This window comes from Hyperoodon ampullatus (genome assembly GCF_949752795.1).
Source record: "Hyperoodon ampullatus genome assembly, chromosome: 6".
Taxonomy (NCBI): Eukaryota; Metazoa; Chordata; class Mammalia; order Artiodactyla; family Ziphiidae; genus Hyperoodon; species Hyperoodon ampullatus.
Window position 1 is genome coordinate 124,933,254 of NC_136919.1, and position 23,974 is coordinate 124,957,227.

Here is a 23,974-nt window from a genome sequence, read left to right on the forward strand (position 1 = left end):
GAGCAATGCCCCTGGGAAAGACAGAAGGAGGGTACCTAGCAAATCTCCTTGGAAGCATGTTTATGATCGCACTCCTGAGATATACAGTGATTGGCTACTAAGAGAGTACTTACCTATGGAATGTTTGATCAGGATATATCTGTTTTATCTGGATTGCTTAGGGCAAACGAAACCGGAATTTATGGATTTATGGGGAATAGCTTTCTGGCAAATATTCTTTAATTTAGATAAACATCTACATATAAAATGAAGGTGTTTCATAACCAGAACATCTCCTTTTTGCATATATAGCATATGTACGTACACTACTTATATAATTCATATGTTAACTCTGAACCAGGGCATGTCCTACTGCTGCCTTAGGTAGCTGTGCTGTAACTCTCTGCTTCCTGCTGTTCCTCTGCCTCACAGTTACATATATCCTTGAAACTATTACTAAATTTTGATAGTGAGTAAAATATTTGATTCTTTTGAGTCTGATTTTAGAATCTGATCTTTTGAGTTATCTTAATTATTTTTAAAGGCATGAGACTAAATGAAATCAATTGAATTAGATTATATGTAAGCATAAAACACTGACGCTGGCCAAAAGTTAGAAATTAGAAACAGAAGGAAAATAACACTGAAAATAAATAACGAGATAGGAGGAAATCTGTGAGTTAAGATATCTAAGAAAAGAATAAATGTTTCAAGTAGGAGGGAGTATCATTTTTGTGGGATGCTACGAACAGTTCAGACAAGATAAGCGCATAAAATGTTGCCTGGATTTGGTAACAGGAAAGTTATTGACAAAAGGATTTTCAATGCAGTGGTAGAGATGGAAGCCAAAGAGGAATTATTTGAGGAATGAATGGCAACTGTGGAAGTAGAATGTACTAAATTTATCTGTGAAAGCAAGTGGAGGTATGCACTGTAGCTGTTAGGGAATGTAGTGCAATGATTTGTTTTAGGTTTTCTTTCTCTTTCTAGCATGGAAGATACAACAAAATATGATATAATGATAAAAGTGTGAGAAGGGATAACTCCAGGTGTAGGTCCCTGAGCAGATGGCGGGGGGGAAATGGGATCCAGACCAAGAACAGAGAGAACAGTTACCAATAGGAACAAGAGAATCATTTCCACTGAAACTGTACTTGTAGCAGAGAACATCGGTGGGTATATTTTACAGATTTCTTTCACAGTACTGGTAAAATTAAAATAATACATAGTCCTTGTTCTCAAAGTATTGGGTTGGCCAAAAACTGCGTTTGGATTTTTCATAACAAATACGGAAAAACCCAAGTGAACTTTTTGGCCAGCCCAATATTTCTAACTTAATCATCTTGGGCTGCTCTAACAAAATACCATAGACCAGGTGGCTTAAACAACAGACATCCATTTCTCACAGCTCTGGAGGCTAGAGACAAAGACCAAGGCAGCAACAGATTCAGTTCCTGGTGAGAACCTCTTCCTGGCTGGCAGGTGGCCCCCTTCTCATGGTGTTCTCACGTGGCATGGTGGAGAGAGAGCTCTTGTCTCTCTTGCTCTTTTCATAAGGACACTAATCCCATTATAGGGGCCCATCCTCATGTACACCTAAACCTACTTATCTCATCTAAACCTAATTATCTCCCAAAGGCTCTGCATACCAGGCCATTGGGGGTTAGGGCTTTCACATATGAATTTGAGGGGTGGGAGGGCAGGCACAAACATTCAGCCATAACAACTTTCATTCTTATAAATCTGGCAGAGAACTGTGTAATTACTGAACTAACCATATAAGTGGTTATATACACCAGGTGTACTACAGTAAGATTAGTTTGCTATTTAGATTAAGTTTTAGGTTAAACTGAAAAGTTTTATTTAATTTTTTACTTATATTAAGTTATTTAGGTTAGGCTTTAAAAAGTTTTATTTAATTATTTTGAAATTTAATTAAATTACTTTAAGTATATTTACAAAAATAAAACCACTCATAATGTTAGTGTTTGTTGCTAATATCAAACACTGTTACCATGCTCCACACATTATGTCTAGATCTGCAGATATTCAAATTTAAGTTTTCAATTTAAGTTATTTCAAATTTATTTCAAATTTAAGTTATCTGCAGATATTCAAATTTACCTCTGGAATCATAAATAGGAGCATAAAAAGAAGCAAGGAAATGGAAGCACAGCACTAGTCTAAAATGATATTTTATTACAAAGAATCTTGCTCCTTTATGCATATGAGACGAAGGATGTGACAAATTAATATTTCTTTTTTCTTGTCTAAGCCCTGCTGCTACTCACATCCTCCCTGACTTCAAAGCAAGGTCCATTCCAAAGTCGGCAGTAGCATAATACACAACACTTCCCCGAATTGGGGTTTACCTGGTCTTTGTTTTGTGTAGAGAGAATAAGAGAAGGATTTCCATTTTCCTGGGCAGAGGGTTAGGATCTGTCCAAATTCAAGGACAGATCTTCAGTCTGACAGAGGCATTTGTGTTCCTTAATAAGTTATTTTGTGTCTATTTGTGGTATGTGGGGTCCTCTGAGGTGTGGAGCCCAGGGCAGAGGTCCCCATGCCTGAACCTGAGAGCACTACTGATGGGGTATTCCACAAGCCTACCACCAGCTGAAAGGGAGACAAGGAAATCAGCGTTTCAATGGAGCACATCACTGTCCTCCAGCTCTCACCCCCCAAAAAAAATCATACTTCTGCTATTAAAGAGAATGAACACTAGGTAAGAAAATAAAGGTGTAAGCCACAAAGAAATTACAATCAGAGAATCTCCAGCTGCCCAAATGTGAAGTCAACATAGCAAAAGACAAAATCTCTACTTTAAAAACTCAGCTGCAATTTGAACATATACCTGCTCTGTAGGCAGAATTCCTCCTAAGGGGAAAACTTCTTGTATGTTTAAGAGAAACACAGTATGTTTGATTGATTAAAAAAGAAAAAAGTTACCTATAAACATAGACTAAATAGGATACCTTCAATCAAAGTCTTTATATGCATATTGAATAAAAGGAATAATTATTCATTTTGAATATTTGGGAGACAGGTTTTAGGATGGAGAAAACTGGATGGAAGGAATGTCCTCAGCACAGAGAACCTCAAGCCAGCTGCATGCTGAGGAAAAGAAGCCCAGTGATATAGCCTCTGTGATGGACACAGGTGAGGAACCTTTAGAAAGGGATGCCTCATTCAACAGTGCTTGTTCTAGAAGGAGATTGGCAATTGGGGTAACAAGAATTTGGTGTCAGTGGGAATTCAAAGCAACATGTAACCATGGAAACACAAATGCTCAGAGTATTTGGAATGTTTGAGAAGAATGCAGCCTCCCCATTATATAACACATGATATAGGAGTTCAAGCCATTCTATTAAGTTATTAAAGCAAGTGGAGCCTCAGAGTTCAGGAGAAACTTGGAGGCTTCCAGCTGAGCAATATATGATGTACCTGAAAAGCACCTTTTAGCTTGAACTACATCACCAGCCACATGAATCCAAGCAGCCACTGAACTGTTTTGTGCCTCATTTCTTTTTATATGAAAGGATAACAATCAAATCTCCTTTAGAGGTTTGTTATAGAGAAAATGAGTTTCATTGGCCATACTGAAAGTTACCAAGTTAGATGGTGATTTGAGTAAAAATGGAATTTGTACACAAAAATGCAATTACCCCAGAGTAAACAAATCAACATTCTCAGCAAAAGCTCAGCTGTGACATAGGATTATAAATGTTCAATTAATGATCACAAGTGTAAATGTTTATTTTTAAATATAAAAGATTGAAATAGTTTGACAAAATGTTACAAATCCAAAATAAAATACGTGGGAACAGAGTTGTTCGCCCAGCTATGAACCAACATTAAAGGATATTTTGGTTCTTTGGTCCCACCAAAATTTAAGTTGGAGATGAAAATCATTGAACTGTTCTGTAAGTTCTAAAAGTTCACCCATTTGTTTCTGGTGAAAGGGAAGACCACTGGATCATTGTCAGAAGAATTAGGCTAGGACCACATATCCAGTGCACCCCAGATGTCCCTTGACCTCCAGCCTCCTGGTCCTTATCTGTAAAATGGGAACACTGGTCTTTCACTGACAGAGTTATTGTCAGGAATAAATGAGACAGTGTATGTCAGAGTGTCCAGCACAAGGCAGTAATATAGTCAAGGCTCAATGCATGTGTTTTCTAATATACTTTCTACTGGAGTCATGTTATTTTGGTTAAGCAGTTTAGTTTTTACTTGGATATACCCGGGCATTGAATCAGTACTCAATCATCTTTTTGATAGTTTTTAGGAAAATTATGTTAGTCAAGAAAAAAAATTCATGGAGTTTTGAAACCCTTTGCTTTGCAATATCTAATGATAGTGAATATTTAACTGTCATGTTCAATACAGTCTGGAAAATTTCTTGGTAGAAAGTGTATCACCTCATTAAGCAAGCCAACCTATCACCAACATTTGATCCCAACAAAGAAATAAGCAAAAATAGAGTGTTGGAGTTTCTTATCTTCTTCCCAATATATATTGTTCTCAAGTTCTGGAAACACTGGCAGCCCCTGGTTTTCCTCAGGGAATCACAAAGCTGTCCTCAGACTCAGGCTGCCTTTCTCAGCTCATCACTAGACCAGAAGAGGTGAAATGAGATATTAAAGACCCCTTTACTTTCTCCCTAGAGCAAGTCTAATAAAGCAAGGAGCTGCCCATAATTTTTGCACCAGTGACAAAGGCATCCCTGAAACAAGGCTTTTCCACATCCACCTCAAAGCCAAGGGAGCCACCAAATATCCAAAGGCTGCAAAGAAAACCCTTCCCCAAGCTAAGGTCATGGTCTCTTTGATGTTCCTGGACTCAGACTGTGTATGTTCCTAGTCCGAACTGTTCCCTCTTCCTGAACTCTTCCCTCCTCCAAATTTTGAAATCATTTCTTTAGGAGGAAGGAAAAGATGTGCCACTTTTCCCAGGTCTTTTCTGGACAGTAACGAGTTCATCTCTGCCACCACTGTCAAGCACGTGCTCCTTCCTCAGGTCAGGACCACGGCTCCCTTACTGACTGATGACTTACATACAGCTTCCCAGAGCAGGTGGAATGTCAGGGATACACATGGCAATGCAGGTCCTGGCGAGGAGGTGGGGAAGCGTGCTCCCAAGGACCGTGCTCTCCCAGGTGGGATACTGGCGTGTCTAAGACCTCCAGCTTCAGGGCTGCAAACAAGAAAACAAAGTGGGAGAGGAGGCTGCAAAGGCTTCCACCATGCTCTGTATTCTTGGGTCAAAAATAAAAACTCAAGATCAGAGACTCATGGCTATTTATGGCTATTTCAAATTTATACCGTCTTTAGAAGAAGAGACATAATTCTTTGGTAATGGCAGATTAATCGCAGAAATTAAAGAGGTAGAAAAAAACAAAAGCCATCTAATTTCAGCTTCTCATCCCAATTACTCTTCAAAGTTTTCTACTGGCAGGGTTTGACCCATCTCATTTTAAATTATTCCAGCACCTCACCTCATCACTTTTTTTTTGAAACTGTTTCTCATTTTAACATCCTCACCTGCAGCAAAATTTCTAATCTAGAGCCTAAAAATTTTCTTTTGCTTGGTGTCAGACCGTTACTCTTATTTATATCTCATTGTCTTTTTTCACACCAGGTGAATATAAAGTAACTTCAGGAGATGGCCAGCAGGTCGCCACCTGGTGACTGGAGACAGGGGACAGAGTTCTGAGCCAGCTGCACACTATTTTCCTTATGAAGTAGACAATAATACTTAAAGCACTGCATGTGTCTCATTCCATTCCTACTCAAAATTTCCAAATGCTCTCGATCATCCCCAGAATAAAGTTCAATCTGCTGTGCTTGGGATTCAAGGCATATTGCAAACTTGTTCCTAGTTCATGTTTCTAGCTGCAACTTCCACTATTTAATTATAAACAAGTAACAGACCAATCTCTTGAATTTTTTTCAAATAGTCTTTGTGGACTTTTGTTGTTGTTTAAGAATGTGCTTTTTCTGATTATAATGTTTCCTCAGTTTTAAACATATACAGTGAATGACAAAAAAAAAGGTAAAAAGAAGGAAGGAAGGGAGGAAGGAAGAGAGAAAGGGTGTCAAGGACACAAACTGCCAATTAACAGTGAGACAGAAATGCTTAGCATGGCTATTAGTGGAAGAAACGTAAATTTTATCTCCAATAACATGCTACTTATTAAACTATCATATTCATTAAAAAATTTTTTTAATTTATTTTTGGCTGCGTTGGGCCTTCGTTTCTGTGCGAGGGCTTTCTCTAGTTGCGGCGAGCGGGGGTCCACTCTTCATCACGGTGCGCGGGCCTCTCACTGTCGCGGCCTCTCTTGTTGTGGAGCACAGGCTCCAGACGCGCAGGCTCAGTAGTTGTGGCGCACAGGCCTAGTTGCTCCGCAGCATGTGGGATCTTCCCAGACCAGGGCTCGAACCTGTGTCCCCTGCATTGGCAGACAGATTCTCAACCACTGCGCCACCAGGGAAGCCCAAAATTTTTTAAAGAATGTTATTTTATAAGCATATACAATTTCTTAGCTAACACCTTATTAATAAGTAATTTGCTTATTTAAAGTTTTTCCCATTGTGCTTTTTCTCTCATCTCCCTGGGATACCTTTCTGTAACAGGAAAGTCTGAAAGCAGCAATAGGTATGTGTGATGTGCCAAGCTGCCCTCCAGAATGTGTGAGCATCACCCCCACTCAGGGCTGGCTCCGAGCACAGTGGTGCATTATGTGCACTGCACAAAGTTTCCTGGCCAAAGAGAGTCTTGGGGGATAGGAGAGTGGGGAGGCGAAAATTCTGGCCATGCTTTACTCGCCAAGACCCATGCCCTATCACAAGTCTGGTCTCTTGTCGTCTTTGTTGTTTTCATTCATAGCAACACTGAAACTCCCATCTTCTCCAAGGTCTCTGTACTGGCTTCTGGGGTTGCATCAGCAGAAGTGGAATCTCAGTTCTCACTGACACAACCCCTTATTCTCTTAATATAGTGAATAATGTTTATATCAGGAAACTAGTATGAAATTATTTTTGCATTCTAATTCAATTATATATTTTTCTTATACACAGCCCACTGTCCCAACATCATACATTGAATCATGTATTATTTTTAGAAAACTGCCTTTTACCATGCTGGATTTTATCCATATATGGTTTGATTGAATATCATTGTTATAATGTTTTATTATCCATTAATGACCACCCCACATCATTTTTCTTCTTTTAAAGAAGTTTTAGCCATTTTTACACATTATTCACATTATTTTTACTGATACATTTTGGAGTAGTTCAGTTGGAATTTTTATTGCAATTGTATTTGTATTTACACTTAATTTTAGAAGAAATAAAATATTGTATTCTGTTTGCCTTCCAGGAAAAAAGATTTCCTCTCATTAAATTCTATTTTTATGACCCTCAGTGATATCTCATAGTTTTTTCATATAAGTCCTGCACATTTCTTGTTAAGATTACTTATGGGCCTTTTAAAATATTTTCTGTTTATTACTAGGATCCGTTTTTTTATTATATTTTCTAAGAGGTTATTGCTGGCATATAGGAAAGTTATTGATTTTTAAATAATTTTCAACCAGGCTACTCACATATATATTTTTATCTATGTTAATCTTTCTGGTGCTTGCCTTGGATTTTCTTAACATACAATTATATACTCTACAAGCATTATCCACAGAGTGCAAATGCCTAGCTGCATGGGGGTGGGCAGAGCCATTACACATCCAGAAACTCAAACGCTGACCTTCCCTCACACATTTCACCTCCAACTTCTCTTCCCAAAGGCTAAATAACACAGCAGTTTTGGCGCAAAAACAAAACAGAACTCATGTCTGATGGCACACCTGTAATTTAGATTCACAGTAAGAACAGGTCTGGCTTAATGTAACTGTTGATAAAAGCCATTGACAAATAACTCGAGCTTCCACAGTCTGCTCAGGGCCACTTACACTCTGTATAAACAAAGGAGTGAGCTTCAGAACAGCAGGTCACGTCCTCAGCAGTATTCTGAAAGCACCTTCATCAAGCATAGGGTTATAACAACTGTTACCACAATTCTGTTAATAACATCACGTCCTCTCACCAGTCATCCTGTGGCACCCAGTGTAGGAGGAACACAGGGGCAGAGGCTGTGGTGTGAGGCATGGGCAGGGGTGGCCCTGTCCAGGGTGCTGAACCGCACTCCCCATCACACACTTCAGAACTCACCGGAGAACATGAGCTAGCTGACCGGGAGCTATGTTGATGGATTACTCATCAAATCTTAGTACCAGCTCTTCAGTTGATCTGCTAGGTGATTTTGTGTTTCTCTGTAATTTTCATGATGTATAAACTATGAATTATATTGATGGCTCCACTGTATTTGTAAACAATATTTTTCAAATAAAAATTGTTACCTTGGCACAGTTAGAAATTCCCACTGCACTTATGTAAATTCTCATATATCATTGCCCATGCCTCTGTTTTCAAACTGGAGCACATCCTCATTTGTTTTCTAAGTACCTATTAGATGGAGCTCTTCAAGGGCAGAGATGGGCTCTTTCGATGTTTTGAATAGTACTGGACACATAATAGGTGATGTAGGATTTTTGAAGAGAAAAGCAAGGCAAGACAGCTCAAAGCAAAAGAAAATAAGGAAGCAACTAGCTAAAAACTGGCCAGGTATACAGATTCAACAGGAAAAGAAAAAAGGTTTTATACCCTTATGCCCTCTTTTTTATCTTAACCATATTTACTTTGGGATATAAGAAATGAAAGAAAAGCATAGTTTCATGTGGTGATATTAAGCAGAGAATATAGCTAAAGCCTTTGGACAATTTCTCTCACTGATCAGCTTGTGTATTTTCAGTGAGCAGTGTGAGAGGCACGTAAACATCTGAGAGATGCCAATGACATGTGGAGGTCCTGAAAATGTGTTCTAATACAAAGTGTTTTTCAGTGACCTTGAAGGTGAGCCTCCCTGTTTTTGAGTCAATCTTTCTCAGATAAATAACTCACTACAGCAGTAGGACCTTATGGGAATTTTAGGCTCCTGAACTGCCTTACCACTGATACCATAAACATCCAAATTTTAGCTGTAGAATTGGAAAAAAAAAAAAAAAAAAGGAAGAAACAACTTTGGTAGGTCTGGAAATCATATCACCTGAGCTTATAAACAAGTTCGCTCACAGTCTGATTTTACAGAAAGTACCACAAATGTGCTGCATACCCAAGGCCAGCCTCTGGATCATGCTTGCTCTCACAGATGTAACTAACAGACAACATCTGAAGATGCAGACTATGATTTAGGTTAAAAAAGAAAGATTTTATTACTAATCATGAATCCGGGTAAATTTTCTGAGGTAACACTTTAAATCCTTTCTTCTTGTAGTAAAATCTCCACATCCTGGTTCTATTGGTCTGCTGGTTTTCCAGGCTCCTTTGGCATTTATTATAGTTTTCTGAACACAGTATGTTCAGAGGACAGAACAGTCACTTAAAAGCTCACAGGGAGGGCTTCCCTGGTGGCGCAGTAGTTGAGAGTCCACCTGCCGATGTGGGGGACGCAGGTTTGTGCCCCGGTCCGGGAGGATCCCACATGCCGTGGAGCGGCTGGGCCCGTGAGCCATGGCCGCTGAGCCTGCGCGTCCGGAGCCTGTGCTCCACAAAGGGAGAGGCCACAACAGTGAGAGGCCCGCGTACCGCAAAAAAAAAAAAAAAAAAAAAAAAAAAGATCATACTGGTTTCAAGATGGTGAAATCTTAAAAATAATTTGTACTTTTTTGTTTTATCACCAGCACTAGAAAATATGTTCTCTTTATTGTGAATATAAAGTTTTTAATCTACGTATGCACAAATTAGGTTTATCTGAGCTAGTCTAGAAATCTAACCAAAGCTTTGAGCAGTTTGCAAGACACAGTGCCATCCAAGTACTAAATACCTGGTAAAAAGACTAGAAAAATAACCAGTCATATATATGCACCTGCTATTTCTTTCTGGCTATTTTTTAGATATTTGTATAGTCCTCAGATTGTAGGACTGTAATTCAAGAATGTAGTTTCGTGACTCTGTCATACAAAAATACAAGTATTTATTACTTTTTTGAAAATTAGTATTCAATTAATCCAATGACTTGCTTCCAAAAGAACATGCCTATTTTAAGACAAAGAGGACCAAAATTTAGCATATATATGCACTATATGTATGACGAAAAACATAGCTACTCAACTTTTGTTAAGTAAACTAGTTATGGAGCCTATGAATGCACGCAATTATCTACTCTATTAAAATTGCAAAGTTGTTTCCATAGAAACTTGGCAACTTGGCACTGTAAGTTCCTAGAGAAAAAAGATTGCATTTTATTTATCTTATTATTTCAGGGCCTAACAAAGGGTTTAAAACAGTCTTAATATTTCTTATTTTACCACATAAAGTGTCTTTCTATTTTTTATAATGTGTCTTTCAAAAGTCTATTTTAATTACAACTTCAGATTTAATTGTATTATGCCCAAACTAACGTTTTCCATGAACAATTACTTAATTATCTACTTAAAATAGATAATCTGAAGTAAATTTCACGACTGTTCAGATATTTTAAAAATAATGAGCACTTAATATTCTTGTTTATCTTAAAACATAATTGCATTTATTCAAATACAGTGAAATGAAAATAAGTGGATAGTTTTTAATTAAATGTCATGACCTCATTACAGGGATACCTTCATCCCAGTTTGCCCAGAACTGGGGAGTTTCCAGAGACATGGGATGTTCAGGGCTAAAACTGGGACACTCCAGGCAAACTGGGACTTCAGTCAATAAACACTGCGGTACATAACAAGTAAGCATCAACTGCCCTCAGTGTTAAAGTCCGACTGTGATTTTCCCTGTTTTGTCTGTTTATTTAATTCTGAGCTTCCCAAGTAAAAGTGAAAAATTAACACTAAATCATGACCTGGGAGACCCCAGGACTCATTCTTTGAGGCTGCAATTTGTTCACGCTTCAGTTTGGTCCCAGGTTTTGGCCTGATTGCCTGAGTTACTCATATTTTCTTTCCTGCTGTTCACTAATAGTCTCTGAAACAATAGGAGGACTTGAAAATACTACATGTTCATTCTCATCAAACAAGTTTTAACAGAATGCAGGTGATACATCTACTGCTTAACGGGCCAGACGAATTTTCCATCTGGTCTGTCTTCATGACAGAGGAGATGTTGGTGTGCAAATTTCTTACCATTCCTATCTTCTCGTACCAATTGGAAACAATAATTAAATGGAAAGTGTTACTGATACATTTGGCTCTTAGAATCCACAACGGTCACAATGAAATGAAAAGAGAAGTAATAACAGGAACGCACTGAAACAAGACAGGAGAGAAAAGACAATGAATGTATACATATATCCCCATATCCCCTCCCTCTTGCTGGTTTACTTTGTTATACAGCAGGAACTAACACAACATTGTAAAGCAATTATACTCCAATAGAGAGGCGAAAAAGTAAAATAAAATAAAATTGTAAGACTAAAAAGAAAGGATAATTAATGTATTTTCTAATCAATACAGTAAGAATGAGAAATTAAAAATTTCCAGTTTGATTCAAAATAAGGTTTGAGCAACATGTAGGCAGGGGAAACCATGCAATTAGGGGGTGAGGGTGGTTGTGTATATTTGATGTTTTTAACAAATTTTTTTATAGAGAAAGTTCATGGCTTTATAATGAAACAGAGAGTCATAATAGGCTGAGACAACAACCAATAAAAACTACTTAGACTGGAGCCACTAAATCTTTTCTTTCTTTTTAAGCTGCATTTGGAGTGAATTCCAGTTTTATACAGATTCACTGAATATAATCAAAACAAATAGTAAATTATCGACTGAGTTTTCTAGTCACCACGAATGTTCAAATGGGAGCACCCTTTTTTTCCTTTTTTAGAATGAAAATTAATCAGAACAAACCAGGCGCTCTCAGTGTAAGGACCTCGCTCTCAGCCTTGGAACCTCTGATCCAGGAGAGCCCTGGACAGTGATGCCAGGGACACAAGGTAGATGGTCTCCTGAATGTCACTTTGTATATATTATCTGAAGAATGAATGTGGTGTCTACATTTGTCACATTTAAATGCCAGATTGGTGTTATCAGATGTGACTGAACTTTTCAAGAAAGCAGAGTGATACTGAGGGATCTAGAAAGCTGCACATACACGACTGGGGAACTTAATTATAAATAATGCAATCTGTGTATGTAAATACCACAGAAACGTGTTAAATTAAATCACTGGCAACTTAAAAGTTTGTGCTTCTTCAACACTGTCCCACTGGAGTACTTCATGGAAATATAAGTTAAATGAGGAAATAGTGTTAGTCATAATGCCCTTCAGAGACTTAAAAACTATAAATATGCTTTATGTCACTCTAAACAAGGACTTGTCAGCATGCAAGGCTTACATTTTGCCACGATTTACAATTTTGAAGCTTATCTTTCATATATCAAAAACCAATTCTATCAGCTCAATTCAATGTGTAATTAAGTTCTTTGAAAAACATGCTCTAGGATGGGCACAATTTGCTCAGTACTCAGGAAGCAAAAATCTAAATAAAATGTAGGGGTATTTTTGAGAATAAATACAAAAATGCATAAAAATCAATCAAACACAACTAATGAGCTAGTCTTAAAGGTTATTCTTCCACTTAATTACAAAATCATAATCCTAGTCATGTGAATGCTAAGAAGCATGGATATCACTGGAAGAAAAAAATGTGGTATTTAAAATGTCAATAACAGGGTTTTGGAAAAAATGAAGATTGTCTTAAAAATATTCACTTGTTATTATGTAAGCAAAACAATTTAATTGTTAAGCACTAGCAGGTGAAAACATAAGAAAAGCCACATCTAAAACATAGCTTGTATATGACCCTTGAAAAATGAAAGTTTGGAGGCACCTTATCCTCAAAAAGATGAAAATTTGGAGGGTACACAATCAAGAAGTTGTGATATTCAAAACCATGGCTTCTATTTCTTTATATTGTGTCAAATCGTATGTTCATATTAATTTTAGTAGAAAAATACATGTAATGACGGTTTAGTTAATACAGATGCCATTTTAACATAACTTCGTAAGTATGAAAAAATGAAGCAACACTGATTGATAGGAGAACTTTCTGTGCCCCTCTGTTATTCCACCCTGTGGAAAAAGCCTAGCACCTTGACCAATATCGATTAACTGCCACCATCTCCTCTGATGTATATTTAGTGATGCATTTAACATAGGTTCTCAGTCAGTTTTATTCTCTCCAAGACAGACTATCTTTAGGAAGAATCCTTAGGGATCATCTGGTAACCTCCTCCTTTTTCAGGTGAGGGAGAAATACACATACATACATACATACACACACACACACACACACATCCCAAGACACTGTGTAAAATTGGTGTTAATTCTTAAAACATTCGGAAAAATTCTTCAGTGGTGCCATCTGGGCTTCTATATTTCTTTTTCAGGAATTTTTAAGTTACAAAATCAGTTTTGTTAATAGTTATGATGCTATACAAATTATCAGTTTTATACTGAGTGAGCGGTAGTAGTTAGGTTTTTCAAGGAATTGGATTATTTATAAAAATTGTCAGATTTGTGTGTGTAAATTGGTTTGTAGTATTCCCTTATTATCCTTTTAATGTCTGATGGGTCCACAGTGATATCCAGTTTCTTTCCTGATATTGATGATTTGTATCTTCTTTTCCTTTGTCAGTCTTACCAGAACTTTATCAATTTTTTTTAATCTCAGAGAATTAGTTCTTTGTTTTATTGATTTTCCCTATTATTTTTGTTTTGTTTTCAATTTTATTGGTTTATGCTATTATCTTTATTAGTTTTTCCTTGGTTTGGGTTTATTTTGCTGTGCTTTTTCTACATTCTTGAGGTGGGAGCTTCAATTATTGATTTAAAACTTTCTTTTCTGATGCATGCATTGAGTGTTATAAATGTCCTTCTCAGCATTATTTTAACTGTGTCCCACAAATTTTGATGTGTTGTATTTTTATTTTCATTACCTTGAGACTTCCTCTTTCACCCATGGATTATTTAGGAGTTGTTTAATTTCTAAGTGTTTGGAGAATTTCCTGTTATTGATTTCCTGTTCAATTTTGTTGCAGTTGGAGAACACAATCTGTATCAATTTTTTTATACTTGTTGAGTTTTGTTTTATGGTCCAGAATATGGTAAATCGTGGTATACATTCTGTGGGACCTGAAAATAATGTGTTTTTCTGTTGTTGGATGGAGTGTCCTACAAATGTTTATTTGATTCTTTTAATTGATAATGAGTTCTTTCATATCCTCGCTGATTTTCTGCTTAATTGTTCTAACAATTGTTGAGAAAAGAGTATTAAAGTCTCAACTATAATTATGTATTTGTCTAATTCTCCTTTCAGTTTCATCAGTTTTTGCTTCACATATTTTGTAGCTCTGTTGTTTGGTGGATACATATTAAGGATTGCTATGTTTTTTGGCAGAATAATGCTTTTATCATCATATAATATCTATCTCTCATGAGTCTTTGCTCCGAAGTCTACTGTATCTAATATTAATATTGCCACTTCTGCTTTTTTTGGTTAATGATTACATATATTTTCCCATCACTTTACTGTTAACCAGCCTATAGCATTATAACTGAAGTCAGTTTCTTGCAGACAGCATATAGTTGGGTCATGCTTTTCAATCCACTTTGCTAATCTCTGTCTGTAATTGGTGCATTTAGACCATTAACACTAAATGTAATAATAGATATGTTAGGGCTTAAGTCTGCCATTTTTAATTTGTTTGTTTAATGTTTGTTCTCCGATTTTTATTTCTCTGTTTTCTTTCTCCTGCCTTACTATTGGTTACTTGAACACTTTTAGAGCTCCATTTTCATTTATATGTAGTATTTTTATTGCATGTCTTTGTATAGCTTTTTTGGTGGTTGCTCTAGGTGTTGCACTGTATATACATAACCTATCACAGTCTACTGGTGTTATCATTTTACCAGTCTAAGTGTTGGAAATTTACCTTCCTTCATGTTCTTTTACACCTCCCCCATTTATAAAATCATTGTATGAAGTATTTTTTCTAAAACAAATTTAGAACTACATCAGACAGGGATACAATTTTTGCTTCAATCACCAAACATAACTGTGAAAACTTGAGGAGAAGGAAAGTTGGTTGTATTTACCCATATTTTTGTTTACTGTGTCCTTCCTTCTTCCCTAAGGTTCAAAGGTTCCTTCTTTAACCATTTCCTTCCTGTTTAGAAAACCCCTTTAGTCATTATTCTAAAGTAGTTCTGCTGACTACAAATTCTCTTCATTTTTCTTCACCTGATGCCTTGATCTCTCCCTTCATTCCTGAAAGATATTTTCACTGGATACATAGGTGAGTCACTGCTTTCATGATTTTTTTCTTTTTCTTTTTCAGAAGTTTTACTATGATGTATCTTGGTGTGCGTTTCACTGGGTTTATGCTATTTGGAGTTCACTCAGCTTTTTGAAACTGCAGGTGTATATCTTGTGCCAAATTTGGGGATTTTTTAGCCATTACTTATTCAAGTGCTTTTTAAGTTCTACCATCTTTTGTTTCTCCTTCTAGAACTTCAATGACAAAAATGTAAGACCTTTTGTTATAGGTTGACAGGTGCCTGAGGCTCTATCCAATACATTTTTCAGTCTTTCTCTCTACTATTCAGATTCGGTAATTTCTATTGTTCTAGCTTCCTGAGTAATTTCTATCATTCTAGCTTCCAGCTCCATGATTCTTCCATCTGTCCCCTTCATTATGCTATTCAGCCCATCTGTGAAGCTTTTTAAAATTATGTTAATGTATTTTTCAGTTCTAAATGGTCCATTTGGTTCTTCTTTATGTCTTCTATTCCTTTTCTGAAACTTTCTATTTCTTTGCTGTGATTTTCCATTTTTTAATTTATTTCAAATGTGTTCACAATTGCTCCTTGAAGCATTTTTTTTATGAGAACTGATTTTAAATTGTTGTCAAATAACTCTAACATCTCTGTCTTCTTGGTGCAAGCATCTATTGATTATCTTTTTTGTTGTTGTTCTGTTTGAGATCTTCCTGGTCCTCAGAATGAGTGACTAAAACCTGGACACTTTGAATACTATGTTACAGACATTTTGGGTACCATACTTGTACTTTAGCTGGCTTTCTTTGACTCCATCCTGGCAGGTGAAGGTGGATGCCATCATATCACTGCGTGAAGTGGGCAGAAGTCTAGATTCCCAATGTAACCTCCAATGATGACCATGATAAGGGGCTCCTCATCACTGCTAGGTAGGAGTAGGAATTTTGATCACCTGAAAGGCCTCCACTTATAACTTTCTGGCTGGGAGGGGCAGGGGTGTCTTGTTACTTCCCTACACAGCCTGTACTGACACCTAGGGGAGCAGAAAGTTACCTAGTGACCAGCAGGCAGTGGTGAAAGTTCTGACTTTTCACCACACCTCTTAGGAAACCACTTCTCAAAAGGGCTACCTCATTACTGCCTGGTGGGGGTGGAAGTCCAGGCTCCCCATGTGGCCTTTACTGATGCCATTGGGGACAGGGTACTATTACTGCTCTGTGGGAAAGAAAGACCCTGCTCCCTCCTAAGCCTTCTCTGACCACTCCAGGGGGAAGTGGGCACAGCCAGCGAGGTTGGCAGTCTAGGCTACCCACTCAACATTTAATGGAGCAGGTGGGGATAGGGCCACAGTTTCTCTCTGTGGTGTTTGTCTAGAGTACAGTGGTTATTGTCTAAAAGCTTTCTCTTGCAAGAATGCCCCTTTTACTGGTGCTTTGCCAGAAGGGAGAAAGCTTATGTTGGGGCTTTTTCTGGATTTCCAGCTCCAAGTTTAGGTTATATGAGACAAAAAGAAAACCCTGGGGAACTAACCACCATGTCATTTCTTAGGACCCGAGACCCATAGCTGGTTTGTTTCCTTCTCTCCACCATTCGGTTTTCTTATGTTACTTTTATTTATATATCATCCAGAATATTTAGTTGTATTTAGCAGGAGGAATTGAGAAAAGTATATTCAATACATCTACTCCATTCTTTCCAGAAGTGGAGGTCTTCTCTTAGCTACCTTTAAATGCATGAATTTTACTATCTTTCCTGTGTTTAAACAGAGTGATGATACTTTTTAATAAGAATGAGGAATCGTCACATACTGTTCTGGAATTTTAAATATTGAATCCTTATCATCACTTCCTTCAATTAATGAAAGTAAATACTTATCTTTTTTGTTGTTGTTGTTCAGTTTGAGATGTTGCATTTGTACTGGACTCTCTTTTGCCAAGTTTATCTCATCTGTTTTTGGCTGGCTTGCAGGACAGTGATTTAAGCAGCTTGTTGGCTAGGCTTTATTGACTCCTGGCTTAATTCGTTTTCATACAGATGCTCTCCAATTATATTTAAAAGGAATCAAGGATGTTTTCTAACTAAGAAATATGTTAGATGCAAATTTCATCTCATATTCTATGGTTTAGGAGTCTAAAACAATTTTAGGAAGTAAGTGCTGTAGTCAGTTATTCCTTCTGCATTTCCTTTTCCTATCCTGAGGCCCTTTGCAAAAATGATACATAAATTTTTCTATATTTTCTAAAACCTTCAAGTGGTTGTTAAACTATATGTTATATACTAGCTTTCTTTTCAGAAAATGGGATACCCTTTCTGCCCTTTTTCTTGTGCAGGAGAAAAGACTGACAAATTCAAAATTGAAGTCATAAATGCTATGAAAATCCATCTCAAAAAATTACTCAGAGGTCACAAAACTTTTGTGGCATAAATAGCAATATAAAGAGTAAAATTTAACAGATCTGAGATGTAGAGAAACCCTTCTTCAAAGGGAGCTCAAAAATATCGTAGGAAATAGCCCAGATTTAATTGGCAAGTGCTTAAGGGCTGCTCTTTGAGATACTCTTTCCCTCAGATCTGATATAAAGTGGGAGCATTTGCAAGGCACCCCTTTGAAAAATAAGGTGTCAGGGTTAGGTAGTAAAACTATTAAGTGGCTTCCCTTTGTCATGCCCCACTAGCTCATAAAGGAGTGAACTTAGAAAGCAGGTGACCTGACAAAATATCCCTAAAAGTGGGATCAGGACACAGCAAGAAACTATAGCCCCACCCCCAGACAAAGGAGGAAAAAAGCAGTAACTGAAGAGAACAAGAGCTTCATAGAGCTGACTTGAGTGGAAATGGTTTTTAGAGTGAGTTTGTGCTAAAAAAAAAAAAAAAAAAAAAAAAAAAGAGGCATGCTAAGGTGGCTTTTTGATTTCCACTTTTTTTTAAAAAAAGATGAAAAGACGCCATATATAATGTCAATGGCAGGGTTCCTAAAAAGGGGAGTACTTAGTTAGAAACCATCCTTTGATCCCTTTTAAACATAACTCGAGAGCATCTATATGAAAATGAATTAAGCCAGGAGGCAATAAAACCTAGCCAACAAGCTGCTTAAATCACAGTTGTGCAAGCCAGCCAAAAACAGATGAGACAAACTTTGCAAAAGAGAGTCCAGTACAATGCAAGATTATTTCAAGGCAGAGTTCAAATCTAGTCCATTAGAAATGAAAACTGAATAACAGAGACCCAATATGTAAGGACATGAAAACTATTTAACGATGTTAAATTAGTCTGACAAAACAGAAAGAAAAAAAGTAGCAATAACTTCTCCTCAATGAAAAAAAACACATGTTCCATCAACAAAAAGAAAACAGGAATGGGTCCATTGTGCTATACCCCACCTAGTTGGAATTCTAAGAATAGAAGTAGAGAAAAGATCCAGAGGCCTGAAACAATACTTAGACTCACAGGTGTTCTGTGCACCATAACAATCAGTTGGAAGAAAGGTGATCTTGATGAACTATTTTTCGTAAAAAGTTTCCATAAAAAGGCTCTACCACAATTGTTCACATTTAAGCAGTGTAATTATTTAAGAATTTGAGGACTGGAGATTCAGTGGGAATTAAATGGAGTTTAAGAAGAATACATGCTACTAGTTCTTATCTCTTTCTGGGGATGGAAATAAGCTGCATGAGTAAAATGCAATAAATGATAAACTGACTTTGTTCTTTCAGGCTCGAATTGGAATATACTTGTGGAGAATGCACTTAGCACTAACTCAGGAGAGGAGGAGGGGCTGTGTGAGCAGAGGAGGGTGTGCAGCTTCTCAGAGGCAATCAGTCTTCAGTAGAGAAATACTTCTGAGCTGACATGTCTTGGGGTAAACTCAGTATTGGTTTCAGGCTCTCTTTGCACCTTCTGAGCAGCTGTGATGAAGCTGACTGTCATGAGGTGGCTACAGCATGAGATTTGGAATCATGCAAAACTGAGTTGAAATTCCAGATCTACCAACCATTTGCTGAGTCAATTTAGGATTATTCTTTTCTGAAGAAGCTTCAATTTTCTAATCTGTAAAAGAGGTTATAATATCAAACTTGCAAAAACACTGCATTACTATATTCTTGAAGGTTCTCCAGAAAACAGAGCCAATAGGAGATATCTATATCTATATCCATATCCATATCATATCCATCTATTGATGTACCCATCCATTCATCTATCCATTCCATTTCCTTCCTCCCTCCCTCCCTTCCTATACACACGATCATCCCTTGGTAACCTTAGGGAGTGCTTCCAGCAGCCGCCAGGGATGCCAAAATCCACAGGTGTTCAAACCCCATAGTTGATCCTCCTCATCTTTGGTTCCACATCCATGGATTCAACCAACCACAGATCACATAGTGCTGTAGTATTTACTATTGAAAAGAATCCACATACAAGAGGACCCTTGCAGTTCAAACCTGTGTTGTTCAAGGGTCAACCGTGTGTTTACACACGTATGCATACACACATGCACACACACATACATATAATAGAAATGTTATTGTCTGGAATTGGCTCACACCATTATGGAGACTGAGAAGCCCTGAGATGTACAGTTGGCCAGATGGACAACCAAAAGAGCCAATGGTAACCGCTCTAGTCTAAGTCCAAAGACCTGAAAAGCAAGAGAGACAATAGTATACATTCTGGTCGAAGTTCAAGGGCAAGAGAAACCCCATGTTCCAGCTCAGCAGTCAAGCCAAGTTCCTCTTACTCAGCCTTTTTGTTCTATTCAGGTCTTCAGTGGATTGAATGAGGCCCACCCACATCAGAGAGGGCAACCTGCTTCACTTTGTCTTCCAATTCAAATGTTAACCTCATCCAGAAACACCCTCACAGAAACACCCAGAATAACTTTTGACCAATTATTTGGGTACCCTGTAGCGGAGTCAAGTTGACAAAGGAAATTAACCACCACAATTACCAAGGAAACATATCAAAGAACTAACGATGCACTAAAATACAGCAGACACTCAACAGATTATTAACTATGGTGTGTAGCTTCCAGCATGGGACTATCTGAAGTACAGGCTCTCCAACCTTGCTTCCCACTCTGGCTTCTGGACAGTAAAGATGTCACAGAAGTTTAATTAGGTTGATTAAGAAGTTTAATTATCTCTCTAGATAGATAGAAGGAAAGGGAAATATGATTTAAAAACTCAAAAAGTGAACAGTCTAAGTGAGACTGAACTTTGGGCATTAATCATACCCCAGTCAGGAACAGCAAAAAATTCACCGGTTAAAACAAAAATGAAGCAACAAAGAACAGGTTTCTTACATATGGAAGTTCTCCTCAACCTTGGAACTGTACTTTTTCTAAAATCAATCTCACTGCATAGTGAATGAAATGCAAAATAAATCAGAAAAATTTTGTTTGATGAATGTCATCTGCTGTTCCAGAAGATCATAAAAAAATTTAACAGTGCCACTTAAATTACAAACAGTAGAGTAATGTAAATATTATTCTGGGCTAAATAAAAATACTTTAATCTACAGATTTAATGAAATTGAGAATCTTTTCTTTCTTTTCTTTCTTTTTTTGTGTGTATCACATTGATATAAATTACTTGGGGCAGAATGGGCTCTGCCCACAGACCATATCATCTGCACATGGTACATAATAGCTATTACCCAATTTATACATAGATCTAAGAAAAAGTAAAGGAAGGGTTGAAGACTGGTATCTTCATGAAATAAATAATATTAGCAAACACTTATTTATTACTATATGCTTATCACTGTTCCAAGTATTTAAAATATTGATAATTTTAACCAGTTTTTAATCCTATCCTCCAAGACATACGTAATATTATTATCCACTAAAAGTGAGCAAACTGAGGCACAAATGGGTGAAAATAACTTTTCCAGAATCACATGGCCAGTAACTAACAGAGCTGCAATTTGAACTCACACAGTCAGGCTCTTCACTCTGATATTTTACCCACTACAAGACAGTGTACATCTCTCAGTCCTAACAGAAGACAAATTACCAAGCACCGTGTATAATAACAATAGAATAAGCTATTTTTTCTCATTTGTATTAATGAATGACATACATACATATATATATATAACCAATCCGAGACCTGATTATCATAAACTAGTGATCCATGTGTTCTACTGAGTGTACCAATTTCCTAGGGATACCTCACCAAAATACCACAAATTTGGTGGCTTGAAATAGCAGAATGTTATTCTCTCACAGTCTGGAGGCCAGAAGTCCAAAGTCAAGGGCCTGCCCCCTCTGAAGGCTCCTTCCCACCTCTTCCAGTTGACAGAGACCCCAGTCCTCCTTGGCTTGTGGCAGCGTAGCCCCAGTCTCTGACTCCATCTTCCCAGGGTCTTCTTATCTGCGTGTGTCTGTGTGTCCTTTCCTGTCTCTTACAAGGACCTTCATTGAATTTAGGACCCACTCCAATCCAGTGTAATCCCATTTTTATCTTTATCTTAATTCCACCTGCAAAGACCCTATTTCCAAATAAGATCACATGCAGAGGTTTCAGTACACATGGATTTGGGGAGATATTATTCAATCCGCTACAATGAGTTAAACACATCTAGCCCAAACTGTAAAAGTGCATCAATATTTTAGAGAACCTGATTGTTTTTACTGAAATTCACTTCAGTATTTGTTGGCCTTCATGGATGAGAAACTCCAAATTAGGAACCACGGGTAGAATCCAGCCCTGGTCGTCGGGCAGATATCATGGAAGATTCTGGCAGGAGCTGACTTATGATTGTGAGGTGCTCATGGGGCTGAGTAGGAATCAGAGGTAAGGTCGGGTAAGGAGGGGCTAGACTACACAGGAAGGAAGGCTTAGACTTACACGTCTTATATGTCGACAACAACTCAGTAAAGCTGGGGAATGGAGGGAGGTCAGGAGGAGAGCCATGGAGGGAGGAAGAAGATGGTGATACGGATACAACAGGCCATAAGCAGGGCCTGGGAGTATGGACTGGGCTTGGGATCAGGCTCCCCTGTGCCCAAATGTGGCTTTGAGACACTGCAACGTTAGAAAGGGCTTAAAGGGAGCGTCAGAGAGCGTGGAGGCCTCTCTAGACAAACTTTCCCAAGACCTCAAAACACCCCTGCCTCCCAGGGTGCTGCACCTCCCAGCCCTGCCTCAAGGATAACACTCTTTCATTGGCCTTGAGATCAGAGGATGAAGTTTCTAGATAGGAACTCACATCCTCCTTTTCCTCACTCAAAAGGTATATTATAAGGTAACATGCCAGGCCCAACTCAGGGCACTAACTGGGGAGGGGTGCGGAAAACGCAAAGAATGTCTGCAATTTGGGGCCTATAATAACTTTTAAAAATGAATTAACAATGTTTTAGTTGAAATAGCTTGAAAGAAAATTCAGTGTCCTTGCAAAGAGAGGTGGCCGAGCAGAAAAGCTGGCCAGGATGGTAAAGATATTTTATGCTTGGATCTCGGGGAGACAAAACAAAACTCCACAAAAATCAATCCTATTCGCTTAGTTTATCTATATATTATTTATTCCTATTGCCCCCATTCTCCATATGCATTCCTCTCCTCCTCCATAGGTTACCATCCTAAAGTGCTTAATATATGTATTTTTGTTGTTATGTCTTTCTGTAACAGGTATAATTTATTTTACAGGAGTGTAGATTTAATTTATTTAAATGGTGTTCTCTAGTCACACTTTTTTCATTTAACAAATTGGTTTAGGATCCATCCATGTTGCTAGGGGTCCAACTAGTTGCTTCTCACTGCTGCCGAGTGCTCTGGGGTGGGAACCCACCAGATTGAAGCTGGCCACCTTGCCCACTGACGGACACTGGGACCACCTTCAACACTGTCACCACAAATGTGCTGTGATGAACATTCACGTGCAAGTTCTTTGATGGCCCCGTAAAATAATTTATTGGGGATATATGTTCAGGAGACGACTTGCTCCATCTTGGAGGACACAGTCAATCAATTTGATGAAGTTGTGCTAGATTTCTCTCCAGAATGGGTGGAGCTTTCTCCATTCCCATGAGTAATGATAAAAGCCTTATATTAGCACATCCTCTCCATCATCGAGGCTGTCTAATGGGATGTCACCTGATACTTTATAGTCATATACATACATAATCTCTATTTCTCTGATTACTAATGAATTTTTAAGGTTTCTCTTCTGAAAACTGCTTGGTCATGTCATCTGCCCATTTTTCCACTGAGGTTCCTGTTTGGTGTTTGGTGAAGTTTGGAAGCAACACAAAGCAACTTGGGAGCAAAGAAATGAAAAGGCGGACAGGATAAAGACAGGGTGTTACTAAGGGTGTCAGAGCTTACATGGCATACAAAGCCTTCAGGGGTAAGAATACTTCATAGATTAACATAGCACCTCTCTCCATGGGGAGAATGGCCTTAAATAACTTAAAATCAAATCTTCTTTAGAGTTGTATAGAGGTTCTGGAAGAAGGACTCTTTAAGGGAAAGAAAGAAGTAAATAAAGCACAGTTGGGATGAAATGAGGTTGAGGTACATTAGCCCAGAACTGACTCCCCAGCAAAGTTCAGGAAATCTCTTATCACTTGCATCAATGAAAGGTGACAGCCTCTTGTGGAAGAAACACTG